This window comes from Cryptomeria japonica, chromosome 1 (genome assembly GCF_030272615.1).
Source record: "Cryptomeria japonica chromosome 1, Sugi_1.0, whole genome shotgun sequence".
NCBI lineage: Eukaryota > Viridiplantae > Streptophyta > Pinopsida > Cupressales > Cupressaceae > Cryptomeria > Cryptomeria japonica.
The window spans coordinates 272,766,102-272,792,324 of NC_081405.1; positions in this window are offsets into that span (position 1 = coordinate 272,766,102).

Consider the following 26,223-nt stretch of genomic DNA (forward strand, 5'->3'; position numbering starts at 1 on the left):
GAGGTTTTGCTTCACCTAGGAACCTCACCATGGGCTGCAGCAAAGGGCAATATTGCTTAATTTTCTCCCATTGAGAAACATATAATTCTTCCACAATCGGGAAGATATCCTAAAGAATTTTCAGAGGGGGAGGAAGATGAGATAAGCATGTGATTTCATCATCCTTCGCTCTTATCTCATTTTGGAGATTTTTACATCTGTCCTACTCATGGGCCAGCTGATGTTCCAAAGCAAGGATCTTGGTATCTTCATCTTGAAAAGCCTCCTGAATGGGCCAACTGATGTTCCAAAGCAAGGATCTTGGTATCTTCATCTTGAAAAGCCTCCTGAAGCTACGCTACGCGATCCTGCTCTTGCTCTAACAATCCTTTTGTATCCTGGAATTTGTTCTTAGTTTGTTCCAGGTTACTCTGCATCTCACACACTTCTGTTTCAAACTTTACTCTCTTCAGCAAGTGTGACTTGCACCTCGCTCAGCTACTGAGCACATTCTTCCTTCATCCTAACCTCTTTCCACAACTGTGCTTGAATCTAGGTAGAATCTATGGAAGCTACTTTCAGCTATTGTATCTCTTGCCCCTTCTCTTGCAATTGTTTTAGTGCCACATTCCTCGTTGCCTCTTTCCCTTTCAATTGAGAATTCACGTTGTTCAAGGCTGATTGAAAGTTCCCTTTTTTAGAATTGGCTTGAGTTAACAAGCCCTGTAAGTGGTTTATTTCAGTACTTCTAGCTTTTTCCTCCTTTCTCTGATGATCCAAAGATTCTCTGAGGTGGATGAGCTCTTCTTGTATCTTGTCCAGGTGACAACTTTTCTTGATGAAATCCGAAGACACAACTTTTGAAGTTTCTTCCATCATTTCTAATTTATCCATTGCCATAGCATTTGAGAGATTATCCCTGATAATATTTAGGGTATAATCATTGGGTTTCATTAGGGCCTTCAACTTGTTGACCTTTGGGAACATGGTTGCGAAGAGGAGACTATTATTTTCTTCGTTGAAACTTGTTTGCACATGCGACCGGGATGGCTTGGCACCATCCTTCTCCTTCCTTTTGTGTACCCAACTAATGCACGTAGATTTGGAGTAAGTAACTTTCTCATAATAATTATTTGGGGTCAAAATATCTTGACCTACAAATGCTACACCAGGAGGGATGGCATAGGGGAATAGGGTCGCTGAAAGTGGTTTCAATGGGTTGTGCTAGTGTGGTTGGGGAGAACAATGGTACAAAGGGAGAGTATTCTAAAAAAAATGGATCAGCGGATGTTGTATCAGCATTTGGGGGAGGAGTGGACTCTCAGAAACCAAGCCTATGCAAAATAGTGATCATAGTAGAAATTTGCGAGAAAAACCTTATAGGAAATACGACATCAGGGGTAGGGAGCGAAGAAGCGGTTTCCAATGATGCAGATTGGGGCTCAACCAGTGTTCTGACGGGGGGCTAATGTGAGAGTAGTAGGGACATGAGCAGACATGGATGCAACTTGGGGTGTAGAGGAAACCACATATTGAGCATAGAGGAAGGGAAGAGTAGAGCGTACCTGAACCATGGAAGTCACCGGTTGCAAAGAGGCTGGAGGAACCACAGGGACTTGAGAAGATGAATCCTTCTTTGATGAACCCAAATATTGTTTCTTCGTAGAATGAGAATCAGGTGTCTTTCTTTACAACTGATCTCTTGGTGGATTGGGAACAGGGCCTTCGAGATGAGCTAATGAGATAAACTGAAATGTCAGCTTCACTACCTTGCTCTTCTACATTTATAACCTCTACCTCCTGAGGTCGGGCCTCCTTAGGGGATGAGTCATCATGTGAGGACTCACCACTTGTCTCTTCTTCTGATTTGATGTGCTTACACCATTCTTCCTCAAAATGCTCATCAAAAGGGGTGTTCCCTAGATTAGCCCTAGGTTGATTAGTCTCTTGGCGGTAGATCCAAAAATTGTCCCTCTTCTTCCTCGACCAAAAATTTGTTTTCATGGCTTGCAACATGTTCTGAGTAATAGGCTTAGCTGGATTGTGTCTTTGAAAGATAGGGTAAAAATCCAACCATGGGGGGTGCTCAATGACATGAAAGTCACTAGGACCCACATAAAGTCTTGGGTAATTCACCAGCAGGCAGATGCGTCCCTCCCATGAGCTCCACGACACATGTTTAATAGTATTTTTCCCGTGTTTATTGGACACAAAACCCATTGGGTCATATCTCCATACATCATCAAATGCTACCAAGCCTAGTTGCACTAGCTTGGAGGTCAGGATCCTCTCAGTGATGCTTCTTCTCTCAAGAATGATGGGGTCAATAACTTTGTGGTCCTTAGTAATGGATGCATCGTGTTTTCCCAACCCTATATCTTTTTCAACCTCCACTAGCTACCAGAACATCTCGAGAGATAGGGTTCTCTCAGTAATGTAGGTAGGAAGGCAGAAGGGCTCCTCAGAGAAGCCATGCACTCCAATAAAAGAGAATTCCTTACCCAAGAACCAGTCGTAGCAGGGGCATTCATTACTCATCCAATTTATTTGGATTTGGCAAAAATGAGCAAGATGATCCTTAGGGATGACACCAAAATCTTGAAGGATGGGATCTAGGAAACAGTTTGAGAACTGGTATACATCATAAGTGGCTAATAGTATGGGGGTCCAGGCAGACATAGGCATTCTATTTCCTAAGTCATCATGAGTAGCCAATTGTATGATTTGACTAAAGAAAATGACATTTTGGTGCAAGAATAAATGAATTAGGAATGAGGCAAACCTGAACTATCGTGATTACTCAAATTCAACCAACTGCCTCACCATTTCTTTGGCTATCAACCTAGAGATGTGTGAAAGTGGAATGTCTCCTTCTGCTTTTGACATTTGAACAAGAAACCCATCATAGGAGCGGTGATCTCTCAGTAATTGTCATGACTGCACAGGAATGCAATGGTAGAGGCGATGTCTTTGAGATCATCTTTCCTTAAATCACTATAGGGGATAGGGAGATTTGGGGGCTCGACCACCGAACTCTGGTTCAGATTAGCTTGACAAAATGGGACAATATCTCACCTAGAGTGCTAATAGTCTTCCATAGCATCTTTATGAAACACCTCTGTGCTATCAATTCTAGGACAACACAACATGTCCCAAATAGCTTTTGGGGTTATGACAACCCGTAGAGAGGAGCCTTGTAGTGAAAGAGAGTCTGGCATGTACTTTCTTATGCATGTAGCCACAAAATTTGGACAATGTGGAACCATAGGGACCATGAATTGAGGAGTGCTGAAATTCTAGAATTTGAACGCCATAGATTGCGGCTCGTTTATATGATTTAGCATTTTTTCGTACGTAGCCTCCCTAAGAGCTCTTGGCTATCTGCGCAATTCAGGCTCAATGAAATCTTCTAATGAATCAATCACTGCCATGAAATCACAGGTGTCTGCCTTTGATTTGGGTTTGATTCTGGGATATTCTGGCTTGGGGGGCATGGCGTGGGACACGTATGAAATTTCTTTGGTTACGTCCACCCTCATTTCATCCTAGAAAGGATTTGAGGTTGTTGCTTCCATCTCTATTTTTTGCAGGCGAGCTTTTTCTGACACTTTTCAAAGTCTTTGGTGTTGGGAATGCAAACTGAATATATGACATGCACTTTTGAAGTTCTCTTCCTTAAAGGTATCGCATGCCTATATTTGTGCATGAAAAGGAGGCATTTATGATTGGCATCTATCAGCACATATGTCACCTCATTTTATAGGAAACATTAATGCTAGAATGGGAGGAAGCACTGCCATTTGCATTTTTGAAAAGATATCAACCCACTACTCCATCATTCCAATCCACTGGAGATGATTTGCCTGTCCGGATAGATTTCCTTATTAAAGAGAAAATACACAGTCTGTGAAGCTCACACGAGCCAAAATAGACTTGTGGACTATTGGATTAAGGCACAACGTACTTGAAAATACGCGTGGCATATGAGTACACTATTATTATTTACGAGGCTCTAGACAGGACATATGCAACCTTCAGGATCGACTCCATTCACTTGTGCGAGTAATGAGAAAAGACAACTGCATCGAAGCTCGAGGGCATTGGCTCTTAATTTTATTTATTACCCAGAGCTAGAAATTAGCTATAAATATGTCTTTTTAGACATTCCTTTGCACAAAAGCTAGCTCAATGACGAAGTTTCTTGAGTTATGGATAGTCCCGTCAGGCTTACTAGCAGCAAAACACAAGCCACTTTCCTTGGAAACATTTCAGACTGGAGATTGTAAGGAGTGACGTGACAAAAAAATACCTTGATCATTGTTGCAATTAAATAGGTGCTCGGGGAAGATTTCATCGATGACATTGACAAATATCATGTCAACACAGATATCTGCTCTCGCTTCATGGCTTTAATGTTGGATGCTGGGATGAATGACTATCTAATGACGAAGCTAACTAAGACACTCTTCCCATCAGAGTATCTAGGTAGCCTTAAGGATGTCATAGAATACTTCATCCCTTTCAGAGGTTTGCCCTTAGCTTCAGACTTGTAGTGCTTCATCACCCTTGGAGAGGAGGTGACTTGGTATCTTCTTATAGGAGGCTTGAAGAGTAGGTCATTGTCTGCTCGTTGCCTATGCGTAGAGCGTACTGCAAAGTTCCTCCTTAGAGTCCATCTAATAGTGCCCACTTCGGCCGACACAACATAGTATACTAAGTTCTAAGATGACATCTTCCTATGGATCCTGACGTCACATATTCTTCCAAACTCGGTGCTTGTGTTGATATCCCATGAATCCGACAGTGACTCCGGCCACAAGTGGATGGGAGAGAATGATGACTCAGAATATCTCATGGATGAGGATGAGGACGAAGAAGACAACTAAAAGACTGCCATCCTGCTACAAAGATTTGCCACCCTGCTACTTAAAATCTGTAGGCTACAAGCCTTTATTATGCATTGTACAAAGATAATGATATATATAATATAATGACACTTTTTTCTTTCTCACGGTGTATCTTTTGATTTAATTCTTTTTCTTACAATGCATGAAGAATCATAATTAAATAAATAAGGCACACTAAAAATACATTATTTACATTAGAAATGCTAAGCTTTAATAGAAAGGCTTACGATGAAACCTGTTAATTGGGATTTCAAGAGACCCCCCTTGCATGTTCTTGAGGTCAAATGGATTAAAAACCCCTTGCAATTTGTTATGCAGAAGGATCCCTCCCATTAACCATCAAACTTGGCATGCTAACTTGGTTTGGCCACCTCGTCATTATATTTTAAAACAAGATAACCCCGTTTGAGCTCCACGTCAAAACTCTTCATGTTATCAAACCACCTCTTGATGGTTTGTTGGGGGTTCTGAAGTGATTCAAATGCTGCTTCCCTTGCTTCTTCTAACCCTATAAGTTCTGCCAACCTTACCTCGATGGGCTTATTTTCAGCCACCTCAATGTACTTGAGAAGTTGCAAAGCGAGGATCTCCAAAGATACGGGGAACAAAGCATCCTTGTTGTAGACTAGCTTGTATGGAGAGCTCTTTAAAACTTGCTTAGGCATGATCCAATCCATCCATAATGTGCTTCTCAAGTGGTGATGCCACTCCCTTTTGTGTTCAGGCCCCATTCTTTTAATGAGTCTTATGAGTTTCTTATTGGTAGACTTAGTCAGGTCATTTCATTGAGGATAATAATTCGAGGAAGTCTTTAGATATATACCTTGGCTGAGAGAAAATTGGGTTACATGGGAGCCCGTGAATGCTTGCATATTGTCCGATATTATTGTCTTTGGCTGACCATACTGACATACTGATAACTCAATGATGAACGGATAGTACCAAACTGGTACTGAGAGGGGGGGGGTGAATCAGTACAGACAAAAACACAATCTTAAACCAGTTTGTCAGCAGACACTATGCATTGACAGACAAACAGTAACACCGATCTTTAAACAGAGTACAATCGACAAAACCCAGAATAACTGAGACAAGCATAAACCGGTTGACACTTATATTCTCATACAATCTAACACTTCATTTCCATTTCACCCTAGTGCATGAATAGGTAATCTACCATCAAAGGATATATAAGCAGCTAGATCAACATGATTTACCTTCAGACACAAATCACTCAAACCATCACAAGAATATCACCACACATAACACATAGATTTTTTCACGTGGAAACGCAACTAGGAAAAACCACGGTGGGGATGAATACCCACAAGCTGTTTTGAACTCTTTAGAAGTCCGCTTTGTTAGGAGCCTTGTCTAGTTAAAGACTGATACAATAGGTTTTGTTAGGAACCGATCCTGTTAGGGATCACTCAGTTAAGGGATGGCTAGAATACCCAGTTAAGGGTTAAACCTTGTTAAAGGTTACCTTGCTAGAGGATTTCAAGAACTTAATGGTTTTGAGTCACCTTGTTAAAGGATTTACAGCAAGCTGGTTAAAGCTATCCTATTAAGGGATTTTCCAACTATTAAGGTGGTTAGAGATCAATAGCTATTACAATGATCTGGTAACAACACTCAATGCCAATGCAGATCTGCTTTAGCTCCTCTTCACCTTCTGCACTTACACTCTACAGGTATCACTTCTCTCCTCTAGTCTGGAAAAAACACGTATCTCTTCTCTTGGATACACACACACAACTTTTTCCAACAACCTCAGAAAGAAACACAACATCGACCTTATAGGGAAAATAGATAGGTCGGTAGCATAAACCCTAAACCCTAAACCTATTAGGTTAAGGAATTCAAACAGTTCAATCCTAACCGTTGAGCATACTGTATTAGATGCAACAGTCTTGATCCAATCTCAAGACATTCTCCATCATTTGTTTTCCACTGATTTCATGGCGGGTGACAACCCATCACACGTTATCATCATTTACAGACTTCGCACATTCCCGAGGTAGATAGGAAGAATCTCCTTCATGCAAGATCCTTCACACACACAAGGCTTACATGGCAACACAATCTGTTCTTCATTACTATGCTAATTCATCACACAAAGTCACCAGTTGAGCCACACAAGCTTGAAGCATTTCAACCGGAAACCTTGAAGTTGAGACTACCAACTGGTAGTCATACAAAGCTTCCATGTGCTGGTTTCCATAACCATATGACGGTTCACCTTGAACAAAACACACCGCTTCACTTTGGCACAAATGTCGGTTCACAGTGTTATACTGATTATCTTCTCTTCATCATATTGACATCAATGAAAACACACAATGTCATTATGTCCTCATACCGGTTCACATAATGCGAACACATACTAGCTCCTCCAAAAATACTAGTATTTCTATTTATGATGAATTCCTTAGGGGTATAGCCTTAGACCATCTAGTGAAGTAGTCAGTGGCAATAAGGATCCACTTGTGTTTGGCTGATCTTGGTGGATTAATCATCCCTATGAAATCCAGACCCCATTGAGCAAAGGGATCCTCCCCCATTATTGGCTTGAGTAGCATTGTTGTCTTTTTGCACATACCACTATAGTATTGACACTCCTTGCTTTCTCTTACTAGAGCATGTATGTCTTTAAACATAAAGGGAAATAAATACTCAACACAAGTAATCTTGATGATGGTGGTTTGTGCTGGATAATTCCCCCTTGAGAGCCCATGATGGAATTCATGTAAGATCTTACGGGCTTGGTCTTGGTCTATGTAGCAGAGTAGGATCTTGTCAAAATTCCTTTTAAAAAGTACTGCTTAAACAAGGAAGAAGCTACTATTTTGCATCCTATAGAATCTTTCTTTTCAGGAGAGATGTTAGCTGAGAAGATTATAGTCTCCATGAAATGTTTTCCTTTCTTGACCCAACATGATTTTGTTCACTTAGAGGCGAACATCACAACTTCCTCCGCAATAGTCTCGACTTCTTGAGGGCTAGACTCTTGGGCTATATATTCGCAAAGGTATTTTCCAAGGATTACCTTAGTGGGCTTGACATCAATGTCATATTCTAAGAACTTGGTAATCTAGTTTACCCTTTTCTCTATAATGTCGCCCTCCATTATATATTCCCTGACTGAAGGGTGAGCGACATACACAATAGTCATTGCAGGAAATGAAATGCCTAAATTTTTTGAGGCCTTTGACAATGGCTAGTGCTTTCTTTTCAACAAAGTTGTATTTAGCCTCATACTTCTTTAGATTTTTGGAATGAAAGACTATTGGATGCTCACTCTTTTTGTCTACATATTTTTGGGTTATTACCATGATAATGCTATAATTTCTAGAGAAAACATACATTATGAAATCTCTAGACATATCAGGGTTTGAGAGTACTAGAGCAGATGAGATGGTGTCTTTGATTTTCTCAAACACCTCTTTTTCTTCAAGAGTCCATTTAAAATGTATGTCTCTTTTAAGCATTAGCATGATAGGCCTCACCATTCTAACAAAGTCTAAGATGAAACAACTAACAAAGTTGACCTTGCATAGGAAGGACTGAATGCCCTTCTTGTTGACAGGAAGAGGAAGCTCTTTTATTGCCTTCACTCGATTTAGATCGATGGAGACTCCTTTTAACACTACATGTCCCAATAATTTCCCTTGCGGGACCCCAAAGATGCATTTCTTTGGGTTCAATGAAATGCCAAATTCCAAACACTTTTGGAAAACTAGCTCGAGATGATCAAAATGATCTTCGTATGCTTTGAAAACATTGTCAAGTCATCCAAGTAGATGAGGATAATTTATTTATCATCTCCTTAAAATCTAGATCCAAAGCCCTCTGAAAAGTGGCACATGCGTTTGACAATCCAAATGACATTTTATGGTAAACAAATATTCCCCATTTGATTGTGAAAGTGGTCTTATGTTGATCCTCTAGATTTACCAACACTTGGTTATAACCCGAGAATCCATCCAACATCGAAAACATCTCACACCTAGCCACAGTTCTTAATAACTATTCCATTGGTGGCAAAGGGTAATGGTCTTTTAGAGAAGGTTGGTTTAAGTCACGAAAGTCCACACAGAGTCAGATATCCCCATTCTTCTTTCTAACTGGTACCAAATTTGATACCCATGTACTATGCTTGATGGGTAGAAAATATTGGACTCTATGAATTTCCTCAACTCTTGTGCCATAAGAGTCTCAATCTTTGGATTGATAGGTCTATGCTTCTGTCAGACTGGCTTGGCCTCATCAGAAAGCTCAATGGTGTGGTGAATGATGCTAGAGTTGTAACTGTTCAAATCCTCATATGACCATGCTATCATACCCATGTATTCATCGCAATATCGACCCAACCTTTCTTGGTCTTTTGGGGAAACTCCTTTTCCAACCTTAAGTGTTCTCCCATTTGCTACTGACATTTTGGTGTAGTCACCCTTATTGGCTGTGAATTTTCATTTGTCATTTTTAGCATCATCATGATCAAATAAATTCTCCAGGGTGATTAATCCATTTGGGAGCTTATTGGATTTCAATTGAATGAATTGATCCCCATAAGCCTCCTTTACTTTAGACTGCATTTGATCAGTAAAATCTCTGGATTTTTGGATGAACAGACCAATTTTCTCATCACTCTAAATAACTTGCCAGTGGGTGCCATTGTCTAGAATAGCTAGTCGAATGACCACACAGACCGCTTGAGGATTGACAAGCAATCTATGGCAGGGTCGAATTGGGACCTAATAGTGTCCATCTAATCAAGGGTTGTATTTTCCTTTTGAGGAATCCTCTGGATGTTGAAAGAATCAAAGCTTTCAATCAAATCCCATGTCCTATGGTGATAATACTTCATGTAGATGTGCTTGGCACTTGAGATTCCTCAGACTTGAGATGAAGAGGAAGACGTACTCGCTTGTTGGGATCTGAGATACACATACATAGACTGGGGTGAAGATGTGCTAGGCACAACTGGCTCGGGAACCTGATTTGATAACTTAGGGAAGACTGACATGAGCGATCAGGGTGCAAGATTTCCAACATCAATTAATGATGCAGGAGCATCCTCAGTTCACAACAATCTTGCATCAACCAAAAACATTTTCCTTTATGTTTGCAGTTTCAATTTTCCTTTCTATGTGCTCTGGTTTTGGCTCATCGGATCCTATGGAGTTGGATTCTACTTGAAGACTTGATCATCTTTCTTGCTTCCAGCCTACATCACTTTTGGATCATTTTCCGACAAGATATCGCTACTGGTTTTCATGACAGTTTCCTGTTACCGGTTGTTCCTTTGTTACTGGTTGCCTGGACCTATTTTGGTGATCTACTGGAACCCATTCCAAATATTTTAGAGCCTTGGGCATTGATTCCAATGTTCCTTGGCATGTGGCTGACCTTTTCCCATGATCTACATTTCATCCTTTGGATTTTTTGGAGGAATCTCTTGGTGGAGGCCAACCTTGTTTATTTTGCATGTTAGGTCTTGTTCTTTGGGTTTCGATCCCTTTTGGGCTGACTGGATCCTTTGGATCGATATGTATATTTGTAATTACGCATTAGAATATAGTCAATTAGAATCAATCAGAGAATCAAGTAGCTAGACTGTGCGTAGAAGATAGATTATAAGATTCAAGGTCTCAGTTGTGACCTATTCTACCAGGCCTGTGAGCCAGTATGTTGAAACTCGGTTGTTATCATTTGGATGTAATCGAATTTCATGCAATAAATCAATTTGTTCTGCATTGCCTCCATCATATTTTTTTGTTTCTGTTGTGTTTACTCTTGCTGACCAGTCTGGATTGATCTCCTTGAGGTCCCTCCTCATCGGCGACTGCTTCAAGTGGTATCAAAGCAAAGTTTTGTTCCAGAGGTTGCGTATCCTAAAATTTTGTTGTAGGGTGGCAGATTGTGGATCTGACCTACAGCTGCAAAGGACTAGTGTGAACAATGGCACAAAGAGGAACTAGGAATGGTGGATCGCATGGGAATGCAAACCCTATTGTGATGGAGATATTGCAAGGAATAACAGCCCGATTAGAAACCGTGGAGACAACCCAGAGAAGAGGCTGACATATTGAATATGTAAGTGAAGATGAAGGAGAAGAAGCCCTAGAAGAACAAACAAACCTACCGGTGGTTGATTCGGATGAGGAAAGGTTTTTAAGGGTTTTGAGTAGGGCGATTAATAAACCTCATTTTACCCCTCCAGAATATGATGGGAAATTATATTCAGATGAATTGATGAATTGGATCTTGAAGATGGAGAAGTATTTTGATTTTGAAAACACTGCAGAAGAGAGGAAGGTGAAATATTCCTGTACCCGATTGAAAGTTCATGCATCTCTTTGGTGGGAGAATTTGCAAGTTGATAGACATAGAAGAGGTATAGAGAAGATTAAGACATGGGATACATGATTGCTAAGTTGAAATCAAAGTTTGTGCTGACGAATTATCAAGTGGATTTGTTTTGGAAGTTGTAGAATTTAAGACAAAAGGAATCTAGTGTGAAGGAGTAAACCGAAGCATTTTACAAGTTGAATATTAGATCTAGACATTTTGATGATGAATTTGAACAAGTTGCAAGATATTTGAATGGATTGTGGATGTCTATACAAGATGAATTGAGTATGATCAAATTGGAGAGGGTTGAAGATGCTTACCAGTATGCCCTAAAGGCAGAAGAAAAGATAAACAAAAAACATGAGCAGAGACAGAGAGGTAGAGGTGGAAGGTTTACTGAAGGAAGATTTCAAGGAGGAAGAGGATATAACAGAGGAAGAGGAACCAATACAGATCATAACAAGGACAAGGAAGTGAGAAAAGAAGGTAATTCATACCAGAAGGATGATAGAAATTTCTATTGGAGGAGAGAACCAGATGGTTACCGGAATGAGAATTTTGGGAGACAAGACAAGAAAACATTTAGAGGAACCTGCTTTAAGTGTGGAGGAGAAGTAAGTCATGCATTTGAATGTAAGAAGACAAAAACTATCGGAAGAACAATAGTGGTGGAAGAAAATCCCACAGGATTAGACCATAAACCAGAAGATGGAGAACTATTGGTGACAAGGAGAGCTTTGTGTCATACCGGAAGAGATAAAGATCCCTTGTAGAGGAAGAATCTATTCAAGACCAGATATAAGGTATCCAGTAAGTGTTGTAAAGTTGTTATTGATAGTGCTAGTTCAGATAATCTTGTTTCAGAAGAAATGGTGAATAAGTTGAAATTGGAGAGATTGAAACACCCTAAGCCTTATCAGATAGCATGGATTTAGGATGAACATAAATTGTTAGTAAGTGAATAATGTTTGGTGAAATTGAAAATTGGGAATTATCATGATGAAGTCTTGTGTGATATTATGCGTATGGATATTTGTCATCTTTTGTTGGGTAGACCTTGGCAGTTTGATAGACATGCAGTACATGATGGGAGGAAGAACACATACACTATTGTGGCCAATGGGATGAAACAAACCTTATTACCTTTGGAGGAAACTTTGAAGAGTGAAGTTTGTACAAATGCTAGAATCTATTTAGTAGATCGAGGAAAATTCATGGACGGACTAAGACATGAGAATGTGTGTTTTTCCTTAATTCTCAAGAAGACTGAGAGACCAGAACTGGAAGGAGGACACCTAGAAGAGATAAGAGATTTGCTGACAGAATATGACGACATCATTTTAGATAATGTACCTGATGGATTGCCACTTGTGAGAAGTATTAGTCATTACATGGACTTGGTTTCCGAAGCTAGTTTGCCTAACAAAGCTGCACACTGGTTGACATCGACAGAGAATGAAGAACTAAATAGACAAGAGTAGGAGCTATTGAAGAAAGGTTTGACCAGGGAGAGTCTGAGTCCTTGTGCAGTACCAACAATATTAACACCTAAGAAGAATTGAGAATGGAGGATGTGTACCGATTCAAGGGCAATAAACAAGATCATAGTGATATACCAGTTTCGTTTGCCTAGGATGGATGACATAATGGACTATTTGAGTGGAGGAAAATACTTTAAAAAGATAGATTTGAAGAGTGGATATCATCAGACCAGGATCAAAGAAGGTGATGAGAGGAAGACAACATTTAAGACAAATGAAGGACTATATGAATTGTTGGTGATGCCTTTTGGATTGACTAATGCTCTGAGTACTTTCATGAGGCTAATGAATGAGGTATTGAAGAAATTCTTGGGTAAGTTTGTTATTGTGTGTTTGGATGACATTTTGATTTTTCAGTAAGACAAAAGAGGAGCATATGTTGTAGTTAAGACAAGTTTTGTAGAGGTTGAGAGAAGAAAAGTTGTTGATCAATATCAAGAAGTGTACTTTCATGAAGGATGAGTTAGTCTATTTAGGATTTGTGATATCTAAGGATGGTTTGAAGATGGACCCTGAGAAAGTGAAAGCCATTGTTGAGTGGCCTACATCGTAAGGTATTGGGGAGGTAAGATCATTTCAATGGTTGGCTAGTTTTTATTGGAAGTTTATCAAGAATTTCAATTCAATTTTTAACCCTATGACTAAGACCATGAGAGGAGATCAAAAGGAATTCAAGTGGACCACCCGAGCAAACAAAAGCTTTGAACTATTGAAGCAAAAAGTGACTGAGTAGCCTGTGTTAGCTTTACCGGATTTTAATAAAGTATTTCAAGTGGATTATGATGTAAGTGGAACAACAATAGGAGTAGTCTTGAGTCAAGAAGGAAGATTAGTAGCCTATTTCAATGAGAAATTGAATGATGTTCGGAGGAGATATTCAGTGTATGATCAAGAATTTTATGGCATAGGAAGTGGAGACATTACTTGTTGCCTAAGGAGTTTGTGTTTTATACAGATTATCAAGCTTTGGAATATTTGAATATTTAGAGTAAGTTGAATCAAAGACATATGAGATGGGTAGAATTCTTGCAGAGTTACACCTTTGTATTGAAGCATAGAAGTGGGAAATCTAGCAAACTTCCTGATGCATAGAGTAGGAGAAGGAATTTTTTGACAAAGATGAGAGTGACAGTATTAGAATTTGAAGATTTGAAGACCTTGTATGATGAAGACCCAGATTTTGAAGAACCTTGGAAATCATGTAGAGAACCAATTATGATAGAGAGTAGCAAATGGTTGGATTACTTCATTCAGGATGGGATGTTATTCAGAGGAGTACAATTGTGCATACCTAAGAGTTCTATGAGGGAGAATCTGATAAAGGAGAAACATGGTGGAGGTTTAGTTGGACATTTTGGCATTGACAACACTGTAACATTGGTGAGTGAGTAGTACTTTTGGCCCCAGATTCATAAGGATGTTAAGAGATATGTGAAGAGTTGTAGTGTTTGTCAAGTTGCAAAATGTAGTAGTGAAAATGTGGGATTGTATAAACCTTTGATAGTACCGGTAAGACCTTGGGAGGGTATAAGCATGGATTCTGTACTTGGATTGCCTAAGACACCAAGAGGAAATGATTCTATATTTGTGGTATTGGATAGATTATCGAAGATGGCTCATTTCATACCTTGTAAGAAGACGTCATATGTATTGCATGTAGCAGACCTATTTTTCAAGGAAGTGGTGAGATTGCATGGATTACCTAAGAGCATAGTTTTAGACAGAGATACTAAGTTTGTTTGCTATTTTTGGAGAACACTTTGGAAGAAGATGAAGGCAGATTTGAAGTTCAGTTCTACTTTTCATCCACAGACTGATGGATAGACAAAAGTTGTTAACTGAAGTTTGGGAAATTTGTTGAGATGTTTAGTGGGAGATAAAACCAAAAGTTGGGATTTGATCCTTGTACAAGCAGAATTTGCCTACAACAATTCAGTGAATAGAAGTACTGGAAGAACACCTTTTGAGATTGTTACCGGAGTGCATCCTAGAGGAATATCATAGTTGAGAGACATTAGTAGTGAAGACCAGAGGAGTTTAGAAGAAGAAGACTTTTTAGATCACATGGAAGCATTACATATTAGGGTTAAGCAAAATTTGGAAGACATGAACAAAAATTATAAGGAGAAGTCAGATGAGAAGAGGAAACATAAATAATTTGAAGTTGGTGATGAAGTGATGGTATATCTGAGAAAAGAGATATTCCCGATTGGAACTTATAGCAAGTTGCAGATGAAGAAGTTTGGACCTTGTAGGATTTTGAAGAAGTTCAGTTCTGGAAATGTACATGAAATGGAGTTACCGGATAGTCTAAGTATTTCACCTATATTCAACATTGTAGATATTCATAAGTACCATGAAGCATAATTTAGTGAGGACAATGTTGCAGACTTGGAGAAACAGTTTCCTCAGAAGGAACCAGATCAGATTGAAGAGATTTTGGACAATAGGATTGGGCATAGTACCCACAACAGTCAGTATAAGGAATATCTTGTGAAGTGGAAGGATAAACCAATTGAATATTCATCTTGGATTTCTTAGGCAAAGGCAGACCACCTTGGTTTTTCTCTGACCTTGACAAAGTGACAGGCTCACTTTTTCAATAACCCCGGATGTTTGATGTAGGGGCATCCCCGGTTAACAACAATCTTGCATCAACCAAAAACATTTTCCTTTCTGTTTGCAGTTTCAGTTTTCCTTTCTGTGTGTCTTGGTTTTGGCTCACCGGATCTTGTGGTGTTGGATTCTACTTGAATACTTGATCATGTTTCTTGCTTTCAGACCACATCGCTTTTGGATCATTTTTAGGAAAGATATCTCTATCGGTTTCCATGACAGTTTCCTATTACCAATTGTTCCTTTGTTACCGATTGCCTGGACCTATTCTCGTGATCTTTCGGAAGCCATTCCGAAGCTTGCGAAGCCTTGGGAGTTGATTTCGATGTTCCTTGGCATGTGGCCAACCTTTTCCTATGATCTACATTTCATCCTTTGGATTTTCCAGAGGAATCTCTTGGCAGAGGCCGACCTTGTTTATTTTGCATGTTAGGTCTTGTTCTTCAAGTTTTGATCCCTTTTGGGTTGAGTGGATCCTTTGGATCGATATATATATATATATATATATATATATATATATATATATATACATACATATATATATATATACATACATACATATATATATATATACATACATACATATATATATATATATATATATATATATATTTGTAATTATGCATTAGAATGTAATCATTTAGAATCAATCAGATAATTAGGTAGCTAGACTATGCATAGAAGATGGATTATAAGATTCAAGGTCCCGGTTGTGATCTATTCTACCAAGCCTATGAGCCGATATGTTGTAACCCGATTGTTATCGTTGGATTTAATTGAATTTCATGCAATAAAAACTATCTATTTTGCATTGTCTCCATCATGTCTTTGTGTTTCCGTTGTGTTTACTCTTGCTGACTGGTCCAGATTGATCTCCTTGAGGTCCGTCCTCACTGGTGACTGCTTTAATTAAATTGTTTGTTGCTCAGAATGCCAAGTCATATGCATACGGGAGAGTATTTCCTCTAAGAGATTGAATCATCACAGATATATCCGAATTGAAGGATTTCAGATTAAAAACAAACGCCATATATGTGGGAGGACAAACAGACAATGGTATCCTCTGCCAGGTCTTCTGAAACCTCATATTGAATTTTGTCACTGCTTCTTGAGGAGCCATTTTGATGGTAATCAGGTGCTGTATTAGAGATGATCTATCACCCTTGTGAGATAATCTCTCAAAGAAGCGGTCACCTAGTTGGTCCCAATCAGTTATAGAGTTTGGAGCAAGAGATCTATACCAATCTAAAGCTCTTCCTTTAAATGAAGCTGCAAGCAATCTCAGAGCTACATTTTTCTTAGTAATGTTGTGGACGGTGCAAACATTGGCCACATCTTGTAGGTGTTCCCCCAACATCTTGGAACATTCTCTAGTGAATTTAGGGACATCTTTTAGCGCGAAGGTGTGAATTGGCCCTCATACTACAGGTGGAACGGGATGAATGAGAGGACTACCACTTTTCCAAGTCACAAAATTTCTAGGAGGAACTTGAGCCATGACTACAGGAATATGTATTGCAGGGATAACAGGTGGATTCTGAGAAGAAGTTGCTGCGAACGAATGGGATTTTACCAGGGGTGGTAAAAGCAAACCAGAATTTAATGTTGTTTGACTCCTGGTAATAGGTCTATGGATCATAATCTTGCTTAGTCTTGTTCAAAATTAGGTCCCACCGGGCGTGCTAGAAAAAGAACTGTTGACTACTAATTTTGCATTAAATGCTAATAACTTAATGGGAAATTTAGTGGTGGGGGACCTTTTGTGCGAGATTCACTGAATAACCTCTGTGTTTGAGAAGCTGACTCTTCATACAATTGGGGGAGAAAAGGGGGAGAAGAAAACTTAAAAACTACACTACTTAGGTGATACACTAGAATATTTTTAGGATATTAGCAGCACAAAAAACCTAGATACATGTAGTTTTAAGGCCCGTTCAACAATCTACATGCTCAACACCATTTGAGAAGATAATTAAGCCACTTTCAATCAACATAATATGAAATTCACTATTCATACAATAGATAACAAGTCCTAAAATATAGTTTAATCCGTAGAGTCTAACAACATATATCATAGAAGTTACTGAATTCGAATATAGCACAAAAGTTAGTCTATTAAGCTTCAAACAAAACAACCATCAAGGTTGTAGGCATAATCTTATATGTCTATCCTTCACAGAATTTAATTAACATAATGAGCCAAAGTCTAATAAATTCTCAAAAATCTGAACCCATCAAAAAGTAGAAAGAAGGCCTATATATAGCCTTCGACCTTGAACAAACAACAGGAAAGCATTAGAAAAATCTCAACAATCGCTTCCGATCAGGAATGTCCCTGCGTGGTGCTTAAAAACACATGCAAATAAAATTGAACCTTAATGTTGTTACTCCAACCGTGCCATGGCAACCCCTGCACCTGCCAAACAAGAAAATCATGGTGCAAACAACATTCTGGTTCATAGAAGACACAGGAAAACTTGAGGGAGACCCGAAGTCAAATGCAAAAAGGAACCAGAACATGCAACGTGGAGGTGCCAAGTGTCGCTGCCAACGTATGGAAGATGGTGTGGCCGGGAAACATTCATCAAGGAAAATACCTACACCATGCGACAAATCTGTATTCTCTCAACATTGAGCGAGAAAAGCGAGCCGCTTAGAGAAATGCCAAGACACCAGTTGGCATGAGTGCAAACAATCGGGAGAGTAGGCCAAAAATTAAAGGAAGGGGCTGAAACATTACCAAAATGCCGCACACGAACCACTCTAAAAGAATATTAGCAATACCCTTCTTTAAAATAAGTGCATTAAAGTGGTGCATTTGTGTACATGGAGATTTATTATTCATCTGTTGTCTCCTAGATTGATGCGGTTGTTTCTCTCAGGGGGAGTAGTGTTGTGTACGATTGCAAATGGAGTGTTGTATTGATCAGAGTAGTTGAAAGAGGAAAAGAGAGTCGAGATGATAGGTATAGAATTTAGTAAAGTACTTTTTGCTTGCAGTAGTGTGCCCTTTGTCCATGATGTCAAAGGGTGAGAGATATTGTTGGGAGAGAGATGGAAAGTGTTGTTTATTGTTGGTTGTATAAGTATTTCCATCATTGATAAAGGGGGATAATGTTGGAAATTTGAGTTTTGTTGAGTTGTGTTATGATTGATGTCAATGTTACTAGCAAAGAGGAGGAAAACTAAGCGCAGGAGGGGGGGTGAATTGGGTTTCATCGGATCTACAAACTCAATCACAAATATATATCTGAAAAACTGCAATAATAAAAAAGATAAGCAAATTGAAAGCACAAGATACAACACCAATATTTTGATGTGGAAAATCTAGTTAAGGAAAAAAAACACTGTGAGAACCTACCCATAGTAAGATGATACTCTACAGTAGTATGTGCAAATATTACAATGGGAAATGCACATGCATTCAGACACATTGCCTAGAGCTCATTGCTCATAAAAAAATTGGACCAAAAGGAAACAAACCCTCAGGGAAGTCTCACTAACTTACAACAAGATTCAAACTATAATTCAAAAGAAATGAACTGAAAGAATAACATCTCCAAATGCCTGATTATAGTTCTGGTTAAGCACAAATGTCTGCCCTGCAACACCAATATCTACCCAATCACAATACAAAAGGATGAATCACTTGATCGCATATGCATAACTCTCTGATAATTCAGACACAACCTTGATACCTAATTTACATGAATATATCTCCTATATATACAAGTCACCAACCTTAATAACAAGACCGGCTAAACCCTCAACTCACAAATGCAAAATTATATCACACGATAGAAAGATCAACCACCAGACCAATATAATGATTTACATGATATAACATGGACCTAATTCAAATTTCCAAACACTCAACACCACTGGAAATCACACCAAGATCAATCGCAACATGCTACACCACCAGAAAAATTGCATAACACGCAAATCATCATCAGTCCATAGAAACCATAAAAAAATCATACAATGATCAATGCAGATCACCAGAACAAATAGGACATGACTAGGAAACACTAGCAAGCATGTTAGAAACATCAGAAATAGCTACACTAACACTACTTATCAAATTTTCATCTGTCAATGTTTGGAAGCTCAAGAACACAACCAATCAATAACTGTCATGAAGAAAGATAACTTGTAGAGCACCAAATCATAAACCATCTAAAATAAAGATACACAAGACCATTTCAAATAATCTCACAAAATATCAACTCAAGATCTGATCACACTAGAATATACCAGAGTAAATACTGAACTCTGCAAAGCACCAAAACTGCAAAACCAGATAATAAGATCTTCCTAATTAGCAATCACCAGAGAAAATCATAGGATTATGTTGACATAAATAACAACAACATATCCTAGCAGTAACAATGAACATGAATATTCAATAGTCAACCTATTTGGTGTTGTCATTGATGCCACTATGTGTTGTAGATGGTTCAAAAGTGGGTGTTCTAACATTGTTGTGTGGTCTGGTGGTGATGTTAAGTATAAGGTGTTTCTAGAAGACTGGTGTAGTTGAAGTTTCAATATGCATAAAACATAATTTATGTGTAGGAAAGAGTATTTAATGTCCTAATGGAAGAATGACTTGCATTCCTCTAGTTTGTGTAGATTATGGCTTGTGGTTCTAGATATAATGTTTAGGATCTATGCATACTGCATTATTAGGTTTTCAAGTCCTCTGTTGCTCAGATGGTAAAGTTGGTTGTTGTTGTTTTTGGCATAGAGGTGTCTATCAAAAATGCTTTGGAGAATGCTTAGTTGTTCTGTGATATGTGGATTCAAGTGTTGTGACTTTGAGTACATGTTCATTTGGTTTGTACATTATTTTAGTTCGGTTTTCTAGTGCTAGTTTGATTGGCAAGTGAAGTTATGTTGTTATGTGTTCAACATTGTCAATTGGTTTGATTTTTGGCTAATTGAGGTGGTGTATCTTATTTGGATCATTCTCTTTTGGTCTAGATATGCACTGAAGGTTGGGTTTAGATGTTGAAATGGGTCTCACAGTGGTGTGTGTAGATCCACATTGTGTATTTTGTATTTTACGATGTTTTTGGGCCAATTGGTTAACGCGCTTTATTATTTATCTACACATTTTGTTTGATGCCGACTTTGGAGGATGTGTTAGCATGTGCAGTTCATTGGAACTATTTTAGAAGAATGTGTTATGATGTTTTTGTTGAGAAAAATGGTGTCTCAACCTTGCATTTATGTGAGGTTACTATTTATAGTAAGTTTTCATTTGAGTACGAAATGGTGTGAAACTCTCCCTGAAGCTTCTGGTTGGCTAGATAAGCATTCCGGTAAAGTTTCGTCGCAAGGTCACAGCTAGTTTTGAAGATATTAAAGTTTTCATCTTGGAGGGGTGCAATAAAATATTTAAACTTAATTTTGGGGACTTTAGAGGCTCTGAAATGCCCTGAAAAGTGGCCGTAACCAGTGAAGCGGGTTATGAGGTGATAGAGCACTTCGCAAGCTTTCCGACGCTTCAAACGGTTCGTCAATCGGACACCCAGTTCTCAAGTTATGGCCTCCGGAAGTTTGTACTCCTGAAATAGGAAAAATAATTTGTATCGGATACATAAATGAGCGGTAAAAGAGAGCGACATGTGTTGATGTGTGCTTTAACATGTCATATGGAATCTGAAAGGGAGATAAGGTCGGCTACACTTTATTGGGTGGTTTTAGCCCATGGTTTTGTAATACCGTTTGATGGTTTCTTGTATTGTATCTCCTATTTATGAGGTGTGTGAGATAGAGGTTGTGTGAAAGAGTCTTATGGCTATTTAGTTGTCTCTGAATCTCTAATTAGTGATACTCCTGCGAAGAGCTTGCTCTGCAAGTATTTTGTAATCTATTTTTGATTGCTGAATAAAATATTGAGCTGCTTTTGGAGGGTGGGGTTTTTCTCCCGAAAGGGTTTTCCCCACGTAAATCACTGTGTTGTGGTATGAATGCTATTATATCTATTTCTATTTTCTGTAACTGTTGTAATGATCTGAAAAAGTTTTGCATTACCCTCCTCTCAAGGTTAGTGTAGGAAGTTGTTTCCGCTACTTAACTTCCTTACAGTTTTTGGGTCCCCTTTATTTCTTGGAGTATACCAAATTATATGTTATTGGTCTGGATGGCCTAATTTATGTAATATTGTATATCTAGTATGTGGAAATTTAGCCAACCTAATTGAAGTTTTTAATGAATGTTCTTGTATATATAAATGTGCAGTTTTATGAGTTGATGTATGTAACATGTGTGAATTGATGTGAAGTGGATGTGAATGAGGTGCAAGCAAATTTGATGTAGAAAAGTGTGAAAGTAAATTTGTGAAGACCTTTGACAATAATATCTTTAGTGTGACAATGGTTGATGTTAGATATATTTGCCATGATATTGGTCGCTTAAAGTGTGAAAGTAAATTTGTGTAGACCTTTGATAATAATATCTTTAGTGTGACAATGGTTGATGTTAGATATATTTGCCATGATATTGGTCACTTGACACAATGGCTCAAGAACAATTTTATGATTAGGAGATCTTATTCATTTCAATACATATATTCCATGTACTTGCCGATAGATAGTGTCTTCCGTTTGGTAGCTAGTGCAGTCCTTTATATCTTGCTCTAAGGTTATGTGCCTTAGTATTGCAAGTCCAATTAGGTGCAATGAGCTCCTTGGCCTTGAACCTAAAGCATTGTAATTAGTTTGTAATGGCAGTGAAAAGTGAATTATGGAGAGATCAAGAGGAAAGCTTTTCTTCCCTTTGAGGAGAGATGAAAGTTTCATTGCGGATTTCTCTTCAAACACTTTATCTGCATTACATTTAAAAGAGGGGGGGTAATTCACTAGATCCAATCTAGGAGAGAGATTGAATACTAAATGAATTGATAATTGTGTGAAGATGACAAACTAATCCCTCTTTTAGAATGAGTAATGGTTAAATTATGTATTGTGAGACTAAGCGTAAAAGTAGCAAAGAATTGATTATAACTTGAAATAGAAGCATAAGATGAAGCTATGCACCTGTATTTGGGTATAATATGTCGAGACAAAGCTACCTTGTGAATTTTAGGAAAAGTTACCAGGATCATGTTGAAAGTGCACATGGTCCTCTGAAAAATCTGTGAAACGAAAAGGGTTTTTCCGCCTCTGTGAATGGAGTCCAAAATTGCAAATACAGCTACGTACTTGCAACCTACACACAGAAAAGAGAGGAAAAGGGGTTGGGATTGGGGGTTTTCCTTTAGGTCAAACCCTAGTTTTGGAATTAACCAAATGATGAAAAGTACTTCCAAGTAAATATAAATGAGAGACTGAAATGTAATTCACCTCAAGGGAGGTTGTAGATAGAATTTCTTGTGTGAAATTGAATGTTGAAAGGGATCTCCTCTTCAATGGTTGAATCCTTGACTTCAATGCAACACCTAGCCTTGAAGGGAGACTTGAGAATGCTCAATGCTCGAAAGGAATGATTGAATGCTTGTGATCAATGAAAATTCCAACTTATTCAAATGGGAAGGTAAATGCAACTTATATATTCATCAATTAGGGTTATTAGATAGATTTTTTGTCATAGGTCGACATAGGAGAATTTTTCTCACTTTAAGTGAAAAGTCCAATGCAAAGATAGGGCAGAAGGGGCCCCAAAATAGGGAAGGGACAAGGGTGCCACACCCCTATCTTAGGGGGGAAAGGGGCACCACACCCCTATCCTGCCCTTATCCAGGACAAAAAGCAAGTTCTGAGCAGTGTGGGGGGCAAAAAAAGTGCAGTTTTGGGGATTGAGCTAGTTTCGGGTCTCTGATCAGGCTTGGGGATTCGATTCACCAATGTGAAGACCCTAATGTGGTAAAAAATTGCAAGGGTCACAATTTTATGTCACTACATTTAGCCCCCACTTTAGCAGGAATATAAGCGTATGCCAATACTATCGGTAAAGTACAAAGAAACAAGATTGAAAGAATTCTACCACGTCAAGGAGGCAAGATACACCAAGCCCCCAGTGGACTAAGGATCATATGACATTGATTGACAAAGTAAAAGGGAAGGTCGAGAAGGGAAAACCATGCAAGTAGCAAGGTTCCCCTCACTATGAGTCATGACAAGAAAGGATACAAAAAATTACAAAGAAAAGCCCAATTCACTAAGTAACTTTAAGTATCAAGAAGGAAAATATGAGTGGAGTGTATGCCCCCACGTTAAAGTAATCACGCATGCCTTATCAAGAGAGATTTCTTTAATGCAGGATACACCCAAGAGAAAAAGAGAGAGAGGGAGCACGTTATCGTAAGGATTTAGTTCCCAATCGAGGAATAAACTCAAGGATAATGAACACAAAACATGAGGTAGTTTTGCTTTCCTCGGGGTTAGTACGCTGTATGATAACTCATGTATATCATATATGTATGTGCATATAATAATCTTCATTCCCCAATGAAAGGACACTACCTTGGAAGAAAGGGAATAAAGGATGTCTTTTTGAGTCAACATGAAAGAGATCAAAAGAGATCTCAATGATTTGTATCATCCGCAAGTAGACATTAAGGGAAAAAAAGAAGAACAAGGATACACATAGAAGAATAGTTACAAAGAGAAAGAGAGGAGAGAAGAAGAATATCTTTAGTGCTAATGTTTCTAATCTAGCATGATATCCACCTCCCGATCTTGCTGATCACTATTTCGGGAAGGCAGGCAACATGTCAGAGGAGCGACTTTGACCACAATAGATGGAGCTATCACAAGATCCAAACAAGGACTATGCTCTTGTGCTAAGTCACTTTGTTCATTTCTAGGAGCTAGGATTAGGGTTTTTTAAAATTTAGTTGATAAATGCTTGTCCATATAAACATATTCATAGTCACTATCTGAAGCATTAGGAGTTGTATTGCTATCATGAATAACATTTTCACTCATTTCTTCATCAAGATTTATAGAAAGAGGAGCGCGAATATGAATAGGAGTAAAACCATCATATGTTTTTTTTAACTTATGATTTGGAGATGTAAGTTCAACATATTTCTTAGGAGAAAAGGGAATCATATCAACTGTTGGAGTCTTGGGAGATTGAATATTTTGAGGAACAACTTCATGAGCTTGAGCACGACGCCTTCCTTGACAGTCTCTTGCACAATGATTCCATTGAGTCTTAGTGGAAGACTAAGAATGAGGAACATTTGTTGAAGGAGGAATACTCTCCTCTTTGATAATTGAAGGTTTAGGTTGTGGTCTTTTAGGTTGGGCAAGAGGAGAGGCAGGTCTCTTCTCTCTATAAGAGAAAGGAGGTAGAACTATGCTATATAAAGGAGGAATGTTTAGTGTAGGAAGGAGACCGAGTCCATCATGGGGATGTGGTATAGGTCTAACCTTAGAAGAAATATTGTTGTTCTTTTGAGGAGAAGGCATAGTTACATCCATAGGAAAAGGTTGAGGAAGATTACTCCTATTCGTTAGGGGAAGGATTTCATCTTCAAGAAGGATGGGAATGTCAATTGTTGGGGATCTAGGTTGACTTAAGGATAAGATCATATCTTTCTTCCATTTTTGATAAGATTGGAAAATAGCATCCCTTCTTGATGGAAGAGATTGAAATTGTTTAGGCCAAAAGAAATCAATAGGAACACCTAGGCTTCTTTCAGATGGCCGAAATAAGCTATGGTTAACAGTTATGATTTCTCCATTGTTGGGAAATTTCAAAAACTTATGGATTGGAGAAGCAATAGTCTCCATGGAAGATAGCCAAGGATAGCCCAACTTCACATGGAATTGTTCTAATGAAGGAATGATAACAAATTCGACATCCATAGATTTAGTATGAACTTCAACAGAAAGGGTGATAGAACCAATGGTAGGACAAGAGAATCCATCAAATAACTTCGAAACCACATTAGAGTCATCATAAATTGGTTTATGCAATCATAAAGTGAAAAGATACTCCTCAGTGATGACATTAACCATGCAGGAGGGATCAACAAGAGCACCACGGCAAGGTATGTCCTTAACCTTCACAACTATGTATAGAGGCCCGTCAGGTGCTCTAATGGTCTCACTAGGGTAAAATGTGATACATAATTCCTTAGGTTTCTCTTGTTTCTCTACCATATTCACTAAATTCAGAATTGTAGTAGTCATACCAGAAGGAGAGAAAGAGGTATGTTCAGTTTCAATCACATTAGAGGTATGAGAAGGTAAAGGATCAGTAAAAATCTTAAGATTTTGATTAGGAGGAGCTACTAATTTGTTTCCTTTATCATTTACACTTGCCATAGATATAGTATTATTATCAATCAATTCTTGAATCTTACTTTTCAATGCAAAACATTTCTCAGTGTCATGACCTGGTTGACGATGAAATTGACAAAAAAAATTATTATCAAAGTAGGGTGAGGCTGCCTTAGAAGGGTCAACTGGTTTTATGGGAGGAAGTTTAATAACATTTATTTGTAACAACTAAGACATAATGCTATGTAAAGATTCATTCAAAGGAGTAAATTGTCTTTCTCTTCTAAAAAATTTAGAAATAGGAGGCACAACTGTTGTAGCATTCACATTGTCATTGTTGATGTTGTCATTGAATTTGATAAATCCTTTGCTTGGTTTGAACTTCGCAAATGGTTGTTGAGAATTGTCACCCTTATCACTCAGAGCCATAGGAGTGGATTGCTCCAATTGACTCATAGTCAATTGATAATTGTGAAGAATTGTGCACAATTGTGAAAATAAAGTAAACTCAGAAAGGAGAAGTTTGTCTCTAATATCTTTTTGAAAATTATAAATGAAAATTCTTTGAATATCATTATCAGG